Source organism: Anastrepha obliqua, chromosome 2, assembly GCF_027943255.1.
Source record: "Anastrepha obliqua isolate idAnaObli1 chromosome 2, idAnaObli1_1.0, whole genome shotgun sequence".
Lineage (NCBI taxonomy): Eukaryota > Metazoa > Arthropoda > Insecta > Diptera > Tephritidae > Anastrepha > Anastrepha obliqua.
In genome coordinates, this window is record NC_072893.1 from 51,508,554 (window position 1) to 51,529,983 (window position 21,430).

At 36.4% G+C, this 21,430-nt stretch overlaps 1 protein-coding gene across 2 annotated transcripts in view; it reads left to right on the top strand.

The window, feature by feature from the left end:
• Window positions 1-1,295: 1,295 nt before the first annotated feature.
• LOC129237852 (neutral amino acid uniporter 4) overlaps window positions 1,296-21,430 on the top strand; it is a 34,540-nt gene continuing 14,405 nt past the window's right edge. The window contains exon 1 of one of the 2 annotated variants that reach the window (XM_054872810.1): window positions 1,296-1,446. The gene's annotated coding sequence lies outside the window, so the exon portion shown is untranslated. The remainder of the gene's footprint in view (window positions 1,447-21,430) is intronic. The other variant, XM_054872811.1, reaches the window with a different exon arrangement.

Genomic DNA, 21,430 nt, shown 5'->3' on the forward strand with positions numbered 1-21,430 from the left:
ACTCTATTCTTTGCGTTCGAGCGCTGGGAGAGGTATAGTTATAGTTACGTTGTATTCAAACTTTAGACGCGTTTTTTTTCAAAATATTCAATACTCAATATATTTTTCGAATTGGCGTACACGATAACTCGAAAAGTTATTGACCGATCTCCCTGAAATTTTGATGATATTACTTTTTATGTGGATTTACAATTTTTCGAAAAAATAATTTTTTCGAGCCAAAAATGGTAGGAAAATTCGCCCCAAAATTCATTTTTTTATGAAGCATTTTTTTCAGCGAATTGAGTTTACATCCGCCATTTTAAATGATTAAAATAAAAAAAAAAAAAAATTGTATATTATTTTAATGTTTAAATAAACTGTATGCCAATTTTGAAAACAATATATTGACTTCTTCATTTTAAAAAAATTTAATGAAAATCAAGGAAAATATGGCCGTTTACCCTTACATTTTTGTAAAATAAAGCAATTGACTAGCAAAAAAAAAATTATTGAAAATCCTCCTTTTTTCGGGCCTCTGACTACCCCTAAGCGCGTTATAGAATTATGCCTTTTATTGTTGAATCAAGATGTAAAGAAGCTTAGTAGTTTAAAATTTGCTAAAAATTAATCAATTGAACTCACCACATAAACTCAAAAACGAAAATTGAAAATTTCATTGACAATTTTTTGAAATTTGTTACATTTTCTTCATTTTCAACTTAACGCTCCATTTTCTTTCTTTTTATACACATTTTTTACAAACATTTTTGTTTTTCTCGTTTGAAATTCCGCTTTAGCCACTCACTAAGTTCGTGTGCACCGCGTGCGTTCTTCGGTGCGTTTATGTTGTTATGTCTCGATCGCCTGCATTCGCATCTGTACACTCACACGAGCACCCAAGCACACGTACGCTAAAACACACTTTTTGCAAAAAAAAAAAAAAAAAAAAAAAACAGAGACAGAGACAAAAACAAAAATAGTTATTTATCTAAATAAAGAACAAAAAAAAAATCCACATTGCAGATGCTGTTGGGGTGGTTGGCTTTTTGGCTGCTATTCATTGCCTAAACACAAACACACGCACACATACATACGACTATGCGCTCACTTCCCACGATACCAGCTATCAGTAATCAGTAGCTATCAGTGCACATTGAGCATTTTAGCTATTTGGAATTGAGTTTGTTCTGAGTTGTTTTCAAGCGGCGTCGCAATCGCATTTGAGTTGTTCCATGCGCGCCGTCACTAGTTAGATTCTATATATGAGTGGTCACGGCTCTGGTGCGGTTCAGTTCCCGCTGATACTTAAAGGCGCGCACAAGGTTCTAAATTGCAAATAAAAAAGATCTCTGATTTGAAAATCGCGAATTCAATTAAATGGAATAATTAAAATTCAACGCTACCGATTGAGAGAAACAAATGAAAACGGATTAATAAAAAATTGTTTTCAAAGGTGATTTAAATGTACGTCGACGGTTATTGAACTACTTTATTAAAAAGGTGTAATTATTTTTTTATGAAAACAACAAAAAAAGTGTACTTGTTCATATGTGTTGTTGTTTGTGCAAAAAACCAACTTGCATATATTGATTTTATTTGCAACAAAACATGTCTGGTATGCTAATGGTGAAACCTGTTTTTTTTTTTCAATAAACTACGTACACAGCTGTGTAAAATTGGTGTAAAACGAAACAAAGCAAATGTTGGAATTAATTTTTTTTATTGTTAAATATATTTATGTGCATACATGTCTGTGCAGAAGTGCAAGTTGCATTTTTTTAATGAAAAATGAATTACGAGTTGTGCGAGTTTCTGAAAGCAGATATTGCGATTGCGCGACGAAATGCTAAAATATTTGTAAAATTTATAAAAATTAAATACATTCATATTGCATTCATCAAGTTGTTTTCAGATTAAATTCAATGAGCTCAAATTTATAACTTTGTCACAAAAATATAAAAATGCTACATGTTAAGAAGTAAAAAGAGCTCAATTCGGACTGCGAAAATTTTCGTAAAATTTAGTTTGGTCGGGCCGCTAATTTTCGAAATCAAACGAACTCATAGGCCATGAAAGTTATAAGCTTATAACAACAGACGGACAGCCATTTGAAAAGTGGGCGTGGTTTTTCTCAAATTGAAATGTTATGTATTTATGTCGATTCTAAATAAGCAACACGCGCACGAAGCTTGGGCGAATTTTAATAAGTCGCTATCGATATTCTCGCGTGGGCGTGGATCCGCCCATTTTTTTTTTTAATTTTATATGCTCGTATTTTTATTTATTTTTTGGTTCATCATTTGTACCAAATGTGAGAAATTTTGCGTTTTTAAAAATTACAAAATTACCGTTATATGAGTGATGGCTATGGTTATTGACCGATTTTGTCCATCTTCAACAACAACTTGCGTTGGATCAAGAGTAATATGTGCATGAAGTTTCTTTGAAATATTTTAACTTTGCTCGAGCTATCGTGCTCACTGGTGGACAGACAGAATTACAACTCCTCTAGTAATTCTGAGCATATTGGTAACATTTATATAACTGGTGCTTATACCTTCTTTTGGGTGCTTATACTCTTTTTTCCTTATTCACTTCTCTCGGTAGCTCGATCTCGGCCTCGACAAGATTGTCTTGCGTTAGTTTCGTTAATCTATTTGGTGTCTGATAGGGTAGATGATTAACCTGCCGCTACCAGTCCTAAATAGTGGGAATGCCTACCTGTCGTTGCTTGGGGTTGAGGAATGGAATTGAAAGAATTTTTTTTTTCGATATTTATTAGGGCGGATCAATTTTTTTCGACTTTATTCCCAGCCGATGCGGATTCTACACGAAATTCTAAGAAAAAAGTCCACTAAAATATAGCTCCAAAGTCAATTTTAGTACCTCCAAATTTTAAACGAGGTTGTCTTTAATAAATATGAAACTAATACGCGATATTAATATAGATCAATGTATTATGAATACTATTTTTTTAATACAAACTTGTATTTAGTAATTTTTTGGTACGAAGCATTTTTTTTAAATATTTTAATTATTTTATTTTTAATCATTATTTTTTTAAACCCATGATGGCGCTACAAAACAAATTATATTTAATTTTTTGTTGTTGTAATGAGAAAAATAACTAGCAATTTCTTTTTTTTATATGTTAATCACCATAAACCTAAAAAAACACGCATTGACGATTATTTTGGTTTTAGATTATTTTTGCTTTTGACCGGAGGTATCTGTTTTCTGCTTTTTATCTTCATTGTCTTAACTCCTTTTCAATTTTCGTGAATCAAAGTTAGCTCGAAATTGATTTCAGAGCTTTGCTCCAATGGCCTTTTTTCTTAGAATTTTATGTAGAATACGAATCTGCTGGGAAAAATGTCGAAAAAAATCGTTTCATACAAATTTACCCACCCTAATGTATACATCTCTATTCTGTCTCAATTCCTTTATGCTCTTACGCACAAATGTGAATAAAATTATAGAACCTTCTTGCACAAGTATGCGCGGGTATAAAAACAATAATAAAGTTAATGAAAAAAATCTAAAATAAAAATAGTAATATTTAATAATAAAAATAATACAATCTATAAATATTAAAAATAATATATATATATATGTATATATGAGGTGCTCTAACTCCTCGTTGCAGCATAGAGCGTCAACGACCCCTCTTCGCACTCGAACACGGTTTTGTGCAAAGGCTCTCAGTTCGTGTCAGGTCTTATTTATGGCCCTCATTTTCGCCTCCGTTGAGCGGTGCCAGGTGGTTCGTGGTCTGCCTGCACTTCGTCCTGTCTCTTGGAACGGGTTCCATCGCAACGCCTGTTTGGCAATGTTGTCGTCACTCTTTCTCAGAGTGCGGCCGATCCATTGCCATTTTCTTCTGTGGATTTCAGTTGCCACATCGGATTGATGCAGACAGTGTCAGAGTCAGTATGGAATCAACAACAGCTGATTCTCTTGCTTCTTCATCGACAGAATCCACATTACCTGGCATTTACACGGAATAGTTTTGCAAGGACAATAGCATTCACATCTTTTTACAAATACACTCAAAATTCTCTCAATGTCCTCGTTACTATCTATCATTTTGCGAAAACAGTAAATTTGGCAAACGATTTGACGTAACTCGGCGATGTTTCGTTGTAATTCGTAAAAGAATCGAAGTTAGCGCAAGTGATTTGTATGAAGCGACACTAACAGCCGTTGCTTAAATGTGAATTGTCTCTTTGTATAAGTGTCTGGACGGCTAGACTACACACACGAATTTTTCATTTTAACAGCTAAAATGTATTTTCAATTGTCTTCAGAGCATTGCCTTGTATAAAATGAAAAGCATTGGAAATTAAAAATAATGCAATAATAAAATGATAAAAAAAATCTTAGAGCATTACATCAGCCAATCAACTAATTCTGTTAAATTCACTGAGAGCAGGATAGCGGTTCGCGCATGTCGCCATCTCTGTATTCTTTCCACTATGCCTGTCTATCTTCGTTATGTCGTTGATGCCTCTCTGCTACGAAGTCATGATTACTAACTAAATCTTACTCTCACTCACTTCTATACTCATCGAAATAGGATGGAAATCCGTTGCTTTTATTTATTTTTATTTTTACGCAAAATGCCAAGAAAAAGACATTTGCGCGTGTCTTTTCAACGCAAAATAGCCAAAAGGAAAAGGAAAGGAAGCATAACATAACCCTCATTGCGTGCCAAGACAGTAAAAACTTTAGAAAATTTTGTATAACCTGCCAGCGACTAATGTCGAGTATGAAGTTCAAAAGTGTGCACCTCTTCAGATTCCACTTTGTTTAAAACAAGTCATCAAATGATTTGCTACACTCACTAAAACTTCTACCCGGAATTGGGTAATAAAATACTAATTATTCTTTTATTCGTACAAATTTGTTTTATTGCCTTCAAAGTGCGCCCCTTTAGATGCAATACACATTAGCTAACGTTTTCTTAAAGCAGCCAGTGTTCAATGTCAGTGTTTTTTTTTAATGTTTTTTATTTTTAGTATAATAGTTTCAAAACCGGTTCTACAAAGTGGTTTTCCCAGTAACAAGGTCAAATCTGGTGAATATGACGACTGATCGCTGATGCATACAAACAAATTTATGGCGTTCTTTGTTTTAAATTTGCTCAAAATGTTTGCTCGCCATGAAGTTAAGTGGCCCTCTTCGTTGTTTTTCCACAATTCTGCATAGTCATTCAGTTCTTGCCACAAAACGTTCGATTAATAAGTTTACTTTGCTGATTGATTGGTCTTCCGGTTAGAAATATATTCATTTTTCATGCGTTTTAAATCTTACTTTATCTTACTTATCTAAGCTTTCATTGTGCTTGCGTACCTTGGCAGTTACCGATTTTTTGATTACATCAAATAGCCTGAGACAAATTGTCAGAAACAAGGCGATTGTGCTAGACATCTTTGATATCCCAGATAAAAGCAACGCATAATTTTTGTGTGTCCAATTGTGTGTGTGCGTGTGTGTATGTAGGTACACATGTGTTTATGTTAGTAAATATTTATAATCTTATCAAAACAAAAAATTCTTAAGCAGTTAAAAAAATTTAGTTAATTTTATTATGGGCAAATAGTTTCTTTCACTTCAAAGTTACCGGGAAAGTCGTCCCAGATACGATACTAGAGGGCAATATTATACATTTTTGACTAGCTAAACAGACACTTAAAATTTTTTTTTAATGAAGTGAAGCAGAAAACTTTTTCTTCTTCTTGACTGGTGCGATAACCGCTTAAACGATTTGGGCCGAAGCTGGAAACACTTAGTGAACAATCGTAAATTCAAGAGCTTATCAATCAGCCATTTTTAACTTTCAGGGACTAATTAAAATTTCATTGATAATTTTTGGGCGTCATGTCTTGTAATTAAATTAATCAGAAATCAACTGAATAATGTCCTTAAGTATCTTGAAAGACTTTGCCGGTAGCCTTGTACTTGTATAACTTGCAATACGAGGTCTGTTAGAAAAGTATCCGACTTTGTTTTCTATCTCTAACACCTGACAGATTTGAATGCTCTCGTCGGTTTTTGAATACGTCTTGGTGACTTCGAATGCTTCCACTATGACGACTGTATTTTGGTTTCCGGGTCGTACCCGTACACCCAGGACTCATCACCAGTGATAATGGTGTTCATGAAGTCAGGATCACTGTTTATGGAGTCCAGCTTGTCCTGTCAGACTTCAACACGAAGTTCCTTTTGCTCTGCCGTCAGCAGCTTCGGCACAAATTTAGCTGCCACTCTCTTCATGGCCAAATCTTCGGTCACAATGGAGTGAACCGAAAAAGTACTGATATATACCTCTTCTGCAATTTCTCGGATAGTCACACGACGGTCCCGCATCACCACAGCGTTCACTTTGGCAATGGCATCCTCATTTCGGCATGTTGATGGCCGACAAGAGCGTGGCTCGCTCTCCGCCGATGTGCGACCGGTTTTAAACCGATTGAACCACTCCTGTGATGATGCCCATAGCATCGTCACCGAAAGCCGTCCGAATCTTTCGAATGGTTTCCACCTGGCTGTCGCCCAGTTTCTGGGAAAATTTGATACAGTAACGCTCTTCCAATCGTACCGTCATTTTGCTTGTATTCAAAAACCGACGAGAGCGCTAAATACCATGTTACGTTCACATTGCTTGACAGTAACTGACGCTAGCGACAGGCGGGAAAAAATTCACACATGTGCAGGAAGGTTACAGGTCTGCTTATGCAAGCGCACGTAATTCAAATTTGTCAGGTGTTGGAAATAAAAAACAAAGTCGGATACTTTTCTAAGAGACCTCGTAAATGACACTGCCTTTAGTAAAAACGTACGTGCATTCTTCAATATATAATGTCATATGTATGGCTCCCTGTGACTTCTACATATTCGGAAAATTACATTTTACCATGAAAGAAAAACGTTTTACGTCCATAGAGGCCATTCAAAAGGCTTGCACCGACATCCTGAAGGACATTCCAGCCAATGGACTGAAACACTCTTTCGAAAAGCTTTTACATCAGAAAAAAAACGTGTATCAAGGACAGACTATTTTGAATAAATAAACTCGAAATTATCACAACAAAGCTCCTGCCGTTTCTATTTTAGCTCAGTCTTGTTTATTTTGGACTTCACCTTGTATAAACATCTTCTTCTTAATTGGCGCGATAACCACTTACGCGATATTGGCCGAGTTTAAGAAAGCGCGCCAGTCGATTCTTTCTCGTACTAACTGGCGCCAGGTGGACACACCAAGTGAAGCCAAGTCCTTCTCCACCTCATCGCATAGGAGGCCTTCCTCTTCCTCTGCTACTACCAGTTGGTACCGCATCGAATACTTTCAAAACCGGAGCGTTTGTATCCATTCGGACGATATGACCCAGCCAACGTAGCCGCTGGATCTTTATTCGCTGCGCTATGTCTATGTCGTCGTAAAGCTCATTTAGCTCATTGTTCCATCGCCTGCGATGCTCGCCGTCGCCAACGTGCAAAGGTCCAAAAATCTTCCGCAGAATCTTTCTCTCAAACACTCCAAGCGTCGCTTCATCGGATGTTGTCATCGTCCAAGCTTCTGCGCCACACGTTAGGACAGGCAGGATGAGAGTTTTGTAGAGCCTTAGTTTTGTTCGTCGAGAGAGGACTTTACTACTCAATTGCCTACTTAGTCTAAAGTAGCACTTGTTAGCAAGAGAGATTCTGCGTTGGATTTCCAGACTGACATTGTTATCGGTGTTAATGCTGGTTCCTAAATAAACTAAGTATTTTACAACCTGATCTTACACCGCTCGGGAGCATAGGGCCTTGACAAAGGCTCTTCGATCCGTATGCGATGCGGTTCTGAGCTGTTGTTTTTGCGCCGTCTCATGTGATGTCGGCATCTGCCAGCTCGCGCAACATCGACCTTCTCCAAAGATTCTTTGGGCGACCGCGTCCTCTGTTCCCTTGCGGGTTTGCAGTTTAGTGCCATTCTCGGGATGCTATCTGGCGGTTATCTAAGCGTATGACCTATCCACTGCCACTTTCTGCGTTTGATAGTCTTTAGGATGGGTTTCCCATTCGTTGATCTTCACAGCGTATCGTTGCATTTGTGGGCGTGCGTCTTGCGTTGTTCCGCAAATGGAGATACCTACAGTTTTAAGCCTACTCCGAACGTCAAAAGCAAAGTAATAAAATTACACTCGGTATTTTCGACTCAAAAGGTCAAGATATAGAAGTTAGATTCAGGTTATAATTCGCTATCTGTTTTTGATAATCTAAAAACTCTAGGCTTTGATCTAAAGCGTTCCTAGTAACGTGACCATCTTTCATTAACATCACCTTTTGCTCTCAGTTTCCCAATATACGGAATATTTTTTTACCATTACTGAGGACATGAAGAGATAATAGGCTGGAATGAAAAAGTTTTATAGAATCGTATGCAGCGCATCTGCCATAAGTGTGGATTCTAAAAGAAGCTGCCAAAGCTATCGATTGAACCAGCTTTTCCCATTAAGCGATTTAATAATTAATAAATGCGGCTGTAAATTCCAAAATCAAGCCTGAACATGAAATGCTTTCGGAAGGATAAAAAAGTCACCATTTCGACTATAAAAGTGTAGATATAAAGTAGATATACCAAAAAAAAAAAGCTTTGACAACATAATCTACATGGTGGCCGATCTAAACTTAAATCATATGAAAGCGCTATGTCGGCTCCCTACACCTGACTTCCTACAAACGCTAGTAATTAATTTGTATATCTTATTTATAAGTACTTTCTACTTGATTCATGAAGAATTTCGTACATGGGAGTAGTCATACGTAGTCCCATTGATTGAGTATGAAACAAACAATTAGCGTTAGTGTGTAGTGTTTTATGAAGGATATCAGTTTTGAGATTATGCCGCTGATTTCCGAAGCCACTTCAGCTTTATTCGAATCTTATCAGCCTTATGTTTGTATTACCAATGCAAAAGAAGGTTCACTTGAAAATGCTATATGTTAACAAAAACATAATAACAAATTCGAAATATTTTCAAGTGTTTATATTAAATATAGACGAGGCATGATTGCTCTAGAGGGAACCCTAATCTATTGCAAAAAAAAAATTTTTGTGTAGCAACAGCCCCATTTCACCTAATGCCTATGAGCATGCAATTAACTTGACCCTTACCAGTTTTAATGCACCCTTACTACTTTTGGGAAATCACTGGCATCTCACACAATTCCTTCGAACATAAAATATGAATATTGTGAGGAATAGATGGATGAGCAAAACCTTAAGTGCTTGTAGTGGGAGCGCTAAACTGCTCTTCAAACATTGACCAGCTCTCTGACTCCTGAAAAACTTGTGCATTAATGAAATTTACCGCCAACAATTTGCCCAGCGCGTATTCTAGCTAGGCTTTTTTTATGGTCAATAATGAACTATTGCTATCTCACAGTGATGGTTGGGTCTTCGATCGTCTGTAGGTGCTGTCTTAAGCTGATGGTGCTCTGAACCTCAACAGGAGGTCGAGTTCGCTAGTCCTCATGGAGCGAGTGGAACAGCAGACAACTTGCGACTTTGCTGACTGGTAATTTTTTATACAGCCCGCGAAAAAAATATAGCAACTCAACCATTTATTTTTTTATTTAAATTATTATTTTTTTTTTAATATAGTTCATACTAAAAGGTGTTTTTTAAGTGCTTGAAATCTTGAAATGATAATGGTAGGTAGGTAGGTAAGATGGCAAGAGTACCCCAGGTACACTTCAAGTATTACTTACGTTTTGATACCATAATGTTGACCACCACCTGTGAAAATATTAAGAGAAAAAACCGTCTACAGCCATGCAGTGCTGTTGATGTAGTGGAGGAGAGAAAAGGGATCTAGACTGGAGAATTTCTTCAAGTTATCCCCAAAGGCCACCCTAAGGAATCTCAAGCGCCTAGTCGCCAGAGCCAAACATTTGCAGAGAAAATGTTCCACAGTCTCTTTCTCTGCAGGATCCCCACAGCTTCTGCATTAGGGGTTGTACGGAATTCCAAGCTTCCCCGCATGAGTACCGATCACCTAGTACCAGTGAATACCGCAGTGAGCTTGGAAATTGAATGGCGTTCTGTTTCTATCGTATTGAGGACATAGTGTTTTCGAAATAGCACACGATGAGATAGACCTCCATCTGTCTTGCCCTTTTTTTTAAAAAGAAATTGCGCAGTTTCCCTTTAACAACGGTCAAGGGGACACCGTTGTCTGAGAAGGGGACAGCTGAAACCGGTTCTGTCGACCCCTTCCTGGCAAGCTCATCGGCAATCTCATTTCCCTCTACATTCCTGTGCGCAGGAACCCAGATAAGGGAAATGTTTTCTGCACGTTCGAGACGTTTGAGTTCGTCTTTACAGGAGTTCACCAGAAGAGAACTGCAATACGGCGACGACAGGGCCTTCATCGCAGCTTGGCTATCGGAAAAAATATTAATGCCTCCCTCCCAACAGAGATCACGAAGTATTTTTCATGCTTACAGGATCGGGAACACCTCGGCTGAAAAACGCTGCTCGTTTCCGGCAGTTTAAAGGAGACCGAAATACTGGCTGATTTAGAGAAAACCCGCGCTGCCACTCTAGACTCCATGTTGGACCTGTCAGTGAAAACAGAGGTATCTATGTATATCCATACCGACTCTCCCCTCTTTCCAATCTTGCCGGCTCGGAAAGATAGCCCTAGCACAACCCTCAAAGCACAATTTGCGAGAGGTCAGTGCGAAGAACAGAGAAGGATGGGGAGATCTGCTTCAAGATGTTACTATATCCTACAGGAAGTTGTGTTCAAAAGCCAAGGAAATGATAATACAAAATAGGAATTTTTTTATATATTTTTTTTTATTATAATCTGGAAGATAATTTCATGGTTTTTGTTTTTTTTTATATAATATCCGGTATATGTCGAGTTATATGGTCCATTCGATCAGTCCAATTTTTGACTACTTTTTCCAATAAATCTGAATATCTGGGTGACTATATTTATGGCCGGATTGGGAGCTAATTTTGAATTTGATTTGAAAAAAGTACTGCTTTATCTGGTTTAAGTCAATTGGTTTTAATAATAAGAATTTTGCCTATTTTATAAATTAGTTTTTTTTTTTGCACTTAATATTTGGGTCATGATTTATTTAAAGCTTTATTATTTATGTGTGCTGGGGCTATTATTCATAACATAAATAACTTACAATAATAAGGATGGGCTATCCGTAATTTTTCTTAAAAACTGCCCGGCTATTGTCATTCCTCTCAAATTAGTTTTTAATAAATCCCTATCTTCGGGAGTTTTTATCAACGGTTGGAAAATCACAACTATTACCCCTATTTGCAAAAGTGGCAAAAAGAATGATGTGTGCAACTATAGGCCGATCTCGAAGCTTTCTATTATTTCTAAACTTTTCGAAGGTATTGGGAAAAAAAATTTACTTTGCAACTAAGAGCTTAATCTCGCTCAATCAGCATGGATTAGATTAATTAATTAAAATAAGTCGAAAAATACTGTGTGTTTTTTATAAAAATTCTCGCCCATGAATAGTAATGAAAGAAGTTTTGAATAGTAGTAGCAATCAAAAAACGTTTGATGTGATTTACTTTATTACTTTTTTTATTGTAATGCTCTTTGGTATACAATATTCTTCGTTTTTCCATGCGTTGTTGAATAAATGAACAATACCGATGGCTTACCAACTCTTGAGCATGAAACATAAAGTTGGCCATGAGAAAAACTTGGGTATTCTAAATCAATACCACAAATTGATAAAGTTTGGCCTTGTGACTTATTAATAGTAATCGCGAATGCAAGGCAAACAGGAAATTGAAGACGTTTGAATTCAAACGGCATATCCGATGGTATCATTGGTATTCGCGGTATTAAAACGTCTTCACCAGAGTATTTTCTATTCAAAATTGTTGCTTCAATGACGTTATTCATCAATCTCTTAACTGTTAATCGAGTGCCATTACATAGTCGTGGTTGATTTATGTTTCTCAACATAATAATTGGTGCTCCTATTTTCAAGTTTAGCATATGTGGCGGTAATCCAGGTAAATCAAGGGAATTCAAAAATTCAGTGGGATAATTAACAATATCATATCGATTTGTAACAGTGTCAACGGACTTGGTATGTTAGCCAAAATAGCCGCATCCATTTCATTCACATCTTTATTTTTGCCAGCCATGATGGCTCGTTCACTAAGCCAATCATGATTTTTGTAATTTTGAGGCAAATTTCGGAAAATACTTTGAATTACTGTTCTTTCGTTTGACTTATTTGACAAAAGTTTGGAACTTTGCCATTTCCAATATCCAATAATTGCTGTGAAAATTCAGCAGCTGATGGATAATTTTGCATTAGAACACGTACGTTTGTAGTTAGTTTGAATGTTTGAACATGTCTCCACAAATATGATGATTTCAAGCATGAAGCCAATTCATCTGGTACAGTTGCTCGAGGAATAACAGGCAGTGTTTGTCTAAAATCACCTGCCAGCAGCACTAAGGCACGACCAAACATTTCATTTTTACTACGTAAATCTCGTAATGTCCTATCAAGCGCTTCCAGTAACTATTTATGTGCCATCGTGCACTCATCCCATACGATTACGTGTGCGAAAAAGCGGAGAAGGAGAAGAGAACTGTTCTATTCCCCCCGCTTTAACCCAGCTATGTGTTCAGGTGCAAATGACTTTTTTGCGTGAAGTCTGATAAAAAATAAGTTCTATTTACTCTTCTTAAATTTATATAAACTTTTCCAGGCGAAGAAAAAAAAACTGACATATATTTGCTTCAACCGTATATTTGTGAGTACACAGGTAATATGTAAATATATGAATGATATAGGTAATATCTCATATTAGCATAACCTTTCTGCTAAAAATTAAAGAAACTATCACCAATCACGCCGGCAATGATACAATGAATTTTTCACTATAACGGACTTCAGATTAACGTTTATATAATAAGCGAATATGTAACATTTTAAAATTTTTTTAGGATTTTTTTTTTAATTTTTAATAATAATATGTGGTCTTTCTCTTCCTCTTCCTCTTCCTCTTCCTCTTCCTCTTCCTGTAGCTATTCCTTTTCCTCTTCCATCTCCAGCTCCATCTCCTTTCTTTATCCCGGAAACGGGCAGTAAAAATTACTTCACTTAAAAGCTTTCATCAACTTCCATCTGATACCCATATTGTACAAACACATCCAAGGGCACCTTGGTCCACCTTTTCGGCTATATCTCGAGACCCTGGTCACTCAGAGATCTAAAAAATACTCTGTATTAAAGCACTCATCAGTAGCTTTGATTTGATACCCACAATGTAAAAACACATCCTAGGGTTACCCGGGTCCTCGTTTTGGCCTTCGGCAGCGCCACCTGGTGGCGAGTGGAATCAATAAGCATATTATACTAACCTTCTCCGTGGAAAAATATATATATGTACCAAATTTCATAATTATCCATTTTATCTTAAATTTCTTAACACGAATTATGCGCGTAGTGCTTCTATTGCCCGCGCTTTAAGAGAATTTAATGAGATCTCGAGTTCTATTCCGCTTGACTTTTCGGTTTCAAAGAATGAATTTTATAAATTTCTAACCTCTTTTTTCTAGTTTATTTAATAATTATAGTAATATAGTTGTAATTTAAGCTCATATTAGATCTAAGTGGTCTGTAAAAACAATAATTATGTTTTAGACTTATAATAAACGAAATTAACGAAATAATCTAAATGAGCCCATTTGGCTTCAATTCTGCCACGAGCTGTATTTTATAGGTAAGCTAAGATTCCACGTAGTCGATGGACAAATGTCAATAAATTGAGAACGACAACGAACGGACAGTTCGGCGGCTTCTTCAACACTCGTTCTATGAACTTCGCGCACAGACTTATTTCCTTCAAAGTAAATTTCCACAATTTGGAAACCTTATTCTGGCGTTAAACGATTCATGATCACTTGACACATCTTACTGAACAGAAATGTCAACACAGTTTGCCATTCTCAGCGGTTAAACCATAGTTATCGATATAATAAAGATCATATTAATTTAAGTTTTAAACTTTCTTTAAGATTCGACAAATTTTCAGCAAAATTTCTAAATTTTTAATTAGAAGTAAAAAAAATTGAGTTCGCAGTTTTCGTATAACAAAATGCAAGTTTGAAGTCGTTCAAAACTCTTATTGATTTTTCATAATTTTGCGCCCTGAAGGTGTTCAGCATTTTTTCCATAGAAAAAAAGGAAAATTCTTGAATTTATTACATAGAGAAAAAAATTATAAAAAATCAGCAGTACTCGTATTTAATGGGCTGTGAAACTGCGTACCCATTTTTTATTGTTTGTTTGTAATTCTGACTAGAAAATGTAAAAATTTTGTAGAAAACCTGTCCAATTTTTCGAAGTTTTGTATAAAGTTTGAAATTTGGTTTTATATGGTTCTTTGTTATACAATGAACTATACTTTTATAAGAAAAAATGCCGAGAAATAAAACTAATAATAATAGTCAAAACTGGTCAAAATCTTGAGGTGCTATACTTTTTTTCACGCGCTGCACTTCAAATAACTGGATGTGTTCGTCGTACACTAAAACCTCGTTCGCTCTATTTGTCTTGTGGCGGAACACCGTCGTACAAGGCGTGAAAGACCTTCACCAGCATTAGCTGTGAGGTTTTTGGAAATATCTACTTGCTCGCCTTAGAGCCTCTGCAACTAATAAACTACTCCGCGTCTTAAGTAAATTTGAGAGTTTTGAAACAAATAAAAAGGAGCACGAGAACAGTACTATTTAACGGTGATATTAGTAGTATAACGATGGAGGGGATGCTGAGCAAAGTCGAAAAGAAATATCCGAAACATTCTAGCGCATTGCTTTATAAACTCACCGTATGGAAAAATGTAGAAATTCGAGCTGACCATGACTCCAACTTCACTAGAAGAGCGCCAGTTCGGAAACTGATGATTTGCTTTAGGGTAACGCTGCACAGCTGCAACTCATAGGTATCTCTCCAGTCGTTCCGAAATCAACTATCTAAAATCCAAGCTGGTGGCAGTGTATCCCATCTCCATACTCAACATAGTTCCCAATCACAGCAACAACTAATATTAAGAAGTGTACGTCATTCACATTTACGAAATCTATCACTGCTCAATCAATACTCTAATTGAATCACAAAATTTGCGCAAATACTCTAATTAATGGTCATAGCCGTTAATTGCGGAAATCTTTGTCAGGAAAATTTATATAAATTAGCAAACCAAATATTGGAACTCAAAAAATGGCTACCTGGAAACACTTGTGCAGATACCTGATAATACCAGTATATAATTTTATGACGTTAGTATTTTGTGAGCTGGTAGTTTATCTTTGGAAATTTTCAATTTCTTGTTAAAATTCGACAGTAATCGAAGGTTGTAAATAAATGGACAGGAAACTGAGATTTTGTATACTTAGTGCTGCCTACAAAGAAGACTTAGTGCAAGTACCGTTATTTGTTAGTAGGTCTGAAGAGCTTTTGTATACTCAATGGAGCACTTGAAATGGGGCATATCTTTATTCCATCATGTGAACTTTATCGTCAAGAGGGCAACTGCCTAATCACGCGTGTTGCTGGTCAAATACTAAGTGCAAACATACAGCTGTATAAGTAGTTAGGTATCCGACTGAGCTTACCATCTAATCTATGGTGTGCATATTGAGATTTTCCCACCAATGGAGTGGCCTGCAGTTTGAGTTGCTTCCTCTTGGGAGGTGATTTTTGTGAGAAAATATTTAATGACAGAGAAGCAAACGGAGGTTTTTTAGTACCGACAAGTGATCATTATCCAATTTTTCATGCCCAATTAACCGAATCGTATGCCAGAAGGAATATGCAATCAAGTATACAGATATATATTTATGTATATATGTAAATATATAAAGGATGGTCAATTTAGAGCTATCGTATTTTAAATTAAAATAAAACAACGAAAATTTAATTTGATTGGGCAATCGTTGTTATTTTTGTGTAGAACCATTTATTAAATTTGTGTTTTAAAGATAATCCCTTTCAAATGTTGACCACAACTGCGCCGTAATTCGGCCATGCATAAACACCAATTTTGAATGACTCGCTGGAGGATTTCTGTCGGTACTTCGGGTGTCACTTTAATAATGTTGGCTTTTAATGCCTCAATTGAAGAGGATTTATCGACAAAGCGTTTAGACTGACAAGGACATGCCCCTACAAATAAAAGTCCAAACGTGTGATATCACATGCTCTGGGTGGTCAATCTACTGGTCCGAGACGAGAGATAAACTGCTCACCAAAACAACAACGCTGGAAACCTATTCTTTCACGGACTGTATGGCAAGTAGCGCCATCGCCGTCTTGTTGGATCCAAATGTTACGGAGTTCTCGGCCTTCAACTTCCGGCATCAAAAATTCGTTTACAATAACGCGATATCGTTCGCCATTCACTGTTACATTGGCCCATTGAAAAAATATGGGCCAATGATTCCTCCAGCCCACAGGCTGCACCACACGGCTGCTCTCAATGAATGTAATGGCTCTTCAGTCCAAATACGGCAAGTTTGCTTATTGACGCAGCTACAGCCATTAAGCCAAAAATGGGTCCCATTGCTGAACAAAATAAGTTAGCCTGAGCGCGCGATGAACACTTTTCACAGAGCGTCGATTTTCCTAATATAATATAATCGCACGATTTTTAAACGTTGTTGAGACGTAAATCGTTCCAGGACAAATGCAAATGAATACTGAAAAAAAATGATGTGATCTGTTAAAAAAAACTATTCGAAAAAGTACCTCCAATCTAATCAATGGGTGTTTACCCGCGGTCCTCCTCCTATCTGAGGCGTGCGTATTTATGTTTTACCACAAATGGGGGCACCTACAGTAGCTTCGAACCGCAGCTGGTTCTGGCGTGAGAGGTTTTGCTTTTCCTGCCGAGAAACTGCCACTATTAGAAAAAATGTTGCTATCAATTTGTGTTTCATGTCCGGGGCTTTGAACCTGGTCATTACCGAATGGCACCAACCCATTCAGTAAATTTGAAATTTTCGTAATTTGTAAAATTGTACATCTGTCTGCTTGACAAATGTCAAAGATGACATAGAAAAGTACCGTCTAAGAATTGTTCACCACTGATATCTTGGCGTCACTTTTGAAATACCCTTTACAAGGTGGCGCAAAAATAATCACCCAGTGGAAGATTTATAATTTTTTCAAATGGCGTCGTACATCAATCATATCTGACACTTCTGAACTTGTGAACAGCTTCAGTAAAGAAGTAAAGTGAACCAATGCAGTGAGTGAAAGCCAGAATAAAGATTTCCACGACACAAAATATTTTTTTTCTATTTATTGTACAAATAAAAAATTAAAAATTCTAAACATATTCTACAATAAATTTTTTTTTATTTTTATTATTAGTATTTTTATTTTGTGAAGTTTTGTTACAACAAATAATTTTAGTTAATCCTCAGCAAAATACAATTCATACTGATTTTTATTTATTTATTAGTTTAAATCTAGAGGTTTTTTACGTTTGAGCTTTCGTTTCCATTTTGTATTATCGTTAAGAATCAATAAAAAAAATAAAAAAAATTACTCAAAAATAAAACTGAATGATTAATTTTAACTCAACTTATAAAAATAAAAATACAAATACAAGTGTTAACATTTATACGAATACATACACGTTACAATACCAAAGCGAATACGGACTTGCTCACGGTCAACCTACTAACGGCGAAAATTGCTCCTGAATAGCTACAAAGAATGCAAACGAGTGCTAAAAAACAATCCGAGTAGTGGCTTGCCTGGAAGGTGAAACTTCGTTTGTTGCCAGGTAGGAGAATCTTCTTGGGGTCGGTTCTGGTGTTTCATCTTTATCTAACCATGGGCGTTTGCGAACAGGATTATTGTAAAGGACCCATTTTTCATCACCAATGACGAACGGTTCAAAGAACTTTCATTATCAAGCCGTTGCAGCAGCTGAAAACACACATTCACTCTCTGCTGAAGGCTGGAAAGTCTATGCGGAACCCATTTTCCCACCTTTGAAACCTTTCCCAACTGAACCAGCTGCCTGTGAACTGTTCCATGCAATGAATTTAACCTTTTAACTATCATATCCACTGTCAAATTTGGCTCAGCTTCCACGAGTTCGAGCAAGGCGTCGGAGTTAAAGACTTCAGGACGACCAGCGTGCGGGGCATCCTCCACGTCGCAATTACCACTTCGGAATTTAGAAAACCACTTTTGCGCAGTCCTTACACTCACCGTATCCTCTCGCTGAACAGTTTTTATTTCTGCAGCAGCAGTTGTTGCATTTTTACCACTTTTATAAAAAAATACAAAATATGCCTCTTATACGCGTTCGAAGATTCCATTTTATGTTTTAACAACACGTGCTTCTATCCGCGATTAAAATCATTTTTTGAATGCACAATATATCAAAGAAAAATATAAATAGTTCCGTTATATTCCGCGAAGAATTTTTTGTATGCAAAAATCGTACAGAGGTGAAATTATGGGTAAAATACGCCCGAATTTATGGACTGACCTGATATTTGTTTGTTTGGCGTCAATTTTAATATAGAGCCCACAAAAGGGTATTTTCGTAATATTTTACTTTATTATTTACTTAAAGAAAAAAGCGCAGAGAAGGTTCCTAAAAAGTTTCGTGATTTGTATGGTGATAAAGCCTTAAAAGAAAGACAGTGTCGAAATTGGTTTATCAAATTCCGTTCTGGAGATTTTCCACTTAAAGATGAGCCACGTTCAGGGCGGCCAAGTCATGCCGATGAAGACGTTACCAAGGCTTTAATCGAATTGGATCGTCATGTAACTTTGCGTGAGATTGAAGAGAAGTTAAATATACCAAAATCAACCATTCATGTGCATATAAAGAGTCCTGGACTGGTAAAAAAGCTTGATATTTGTGTACCACATGAATTGAAAGAAATTCATTTAACAAACCGAATCAACGCTTGTGATATGCATCTTAAACGCAATGAAGTCGACCAGTTTTTGAAGCGGATTATCACTGGTGATGAAAAATGGATTTTTTACAATAATGTCCATTGAAAACGATCATGATCCAAGCCTGATGAAGCGCCACAAACCACTTCAAAGGCTAATATTCACCAAAAGAAGATTATGCTGCCAGTTTGGGGAGACTGAAAGGGTGTGGTATATTTTGAGCTACTTCAGAGGAACCAAACGATTGATTCGGATGTCAACTGCCAACAGTTGGACAAATTGAATACAGCCATCAACAAAAAGCGACCATCATTGATCAATCGTAAAGGTGTCATATTTCATCAGGACCACGCTAGACCGCATACATCTTTGGCCACTCGCCAAAAACTGAGAGAACTTGACTGGGAACTTTTGATGCATCCACCATATAGACCTGACCTTGGACCTTCAGACTACCATTTGTTTCGCTCTTTGCAGAACTCCTTAAATGGTAAAACTTTCTGCAATAACGAGGCTATAAAATCGCACTTGGTTCAGTTTTTTGCAAATAAAAGCCAGAAGTTCTATGAGCGCGGAATAATGAATTTGCCGGAAAGATGGCAAAAATGGGTTGGGGGAAAAAGAAATGTCGCATTTGTGATCGAAATTTGACGCTTTATTTAACGTACTTAGAATTATCCGATTCAAGTCAAATATGCCCCGTTTTGTTCGCAAACTTGTTGCCATTTAGATTGCAACTTCATATTGCCCCCTTTATGGTCTACACCTAGTTCCTGACTAATCGAGCGAATGCTCACATCCCGGTCTCTTTGGATAATTTCAACGATTTTATCAGTCTCTACGACGATTGGCTTACCAGTACGGGGTGCATCTTCGACATCTACTACACCAGAACGAAATCGATCGAACCAACGCTGTGCTGTGCGAATCGTTACAGTATCAGGCCCATAGACTTCACAAATTTGTGCCGCCGCCTTCGTTGCATTTTTACCTCTAAGGTAGTAAAAACGTAAAATATGACGAATTTCTTGCTTGGTGGACTCCATCTTTGACACGCTATAACTTAAGACTGAAACGTACGATCACAACACTGTCAAAGAGACACTTGTGGTACAGATTGTCGTCTTCAAATCGCCGTTTAGTGAGACCCGATGCAATAAGTACAACGCAAGATATGTTTAAATGTCGCGCTCAATTGACAAAATACGACATTACTTTTTCCCCAACCCAATGATTGATTAAAGTTCATTCTAAGTTTTAATAAAAATTTATTTACTTTCTTTTAAAAAATCGGCAATTTTTTTCGGACAACCCAATAAGCACGAGTATACTCTAATTTATTCAGAGTCGGCCTTAGCTTGGCTTTAATTGTGCACCTTTTTAGCCACCAAACTTCATACCGAATTTGCAAAATTTACGTTGTTCTCAAAGCTATATAAAAATACACTTAAAACTTCTACACGCATTAATTTATTGTGTTATTATATTGTAAATTATTTGTTCACAGAAAATCTGACTATGTAATAATTTTCAATCCGTCACAGCACCCAAGCACGGAAATATTAGAGAAGCTGGAGTAGTTTCACTAGCTTGTAGACACAAACATCTAAGCTCTGAGCAATTACGACAAACAATAATGTTTTTGTATTTAACAATTAAATGTGAAAATTAAAAAAAATAAAAATTCTGTATTAATAACTGTTATTATTTATTTAGTTACACTTTTTTTAATTAGATTTATGATCAACAGTAATTATACTCATGTACGGTAATTAACTGTGCACATGTAAATACAGGGTGTTTGAAATAAAGGTTTAGTTTTTCAGATTAGACATCGAGATTAATAGATTTTAACACGTTCGCTGCCATGACACACTTTGGCGGAACACAAAAATTATTCATTGGAAATCACGTGGACCGCCACCGGTGGGCTTTACGATTTTTTAGCCAAAGTTCATGTTGAAGTTTTTAAAAATGTTTCTTGTGGAAGTATTTTTTTTTTCTTGTTCTGCATGCCATTTAGATAAAAGTAGTTTTTCTATTATGAAAGAAAATTACGGATCTACAGAGCATATTTTTCGTACTTTAAATCTCCTCTTAGCTCCTGGGTTTTTCTTTTATTATAAAGACAGCGAAAGCTTTAATATACAATACAAGGTGGCGCAAGATAAATCATCAATTTTGTTGTTAAATGCCTTTTTTACTAAATAAGAGAAAAAGATTTTAAGTAATCGAAATTATAATTTTGAGAAAAGTGTCGCTTCTGTTGGATGAACTTGCTATCATACCAGAAAAATAAAAGTACTGTTATGCAGTCTTTCTTCACGTACAGCAAGCGTTTGGTAGAGTTTGGCACGCTGATATTTTATACAAAATAAAGAAATGTCTTTCGGTGCCATATTTTTTACTTATTAAATCGTACCTAAGTGATAGACACTTTAATGTTCAACAACAAAACGAA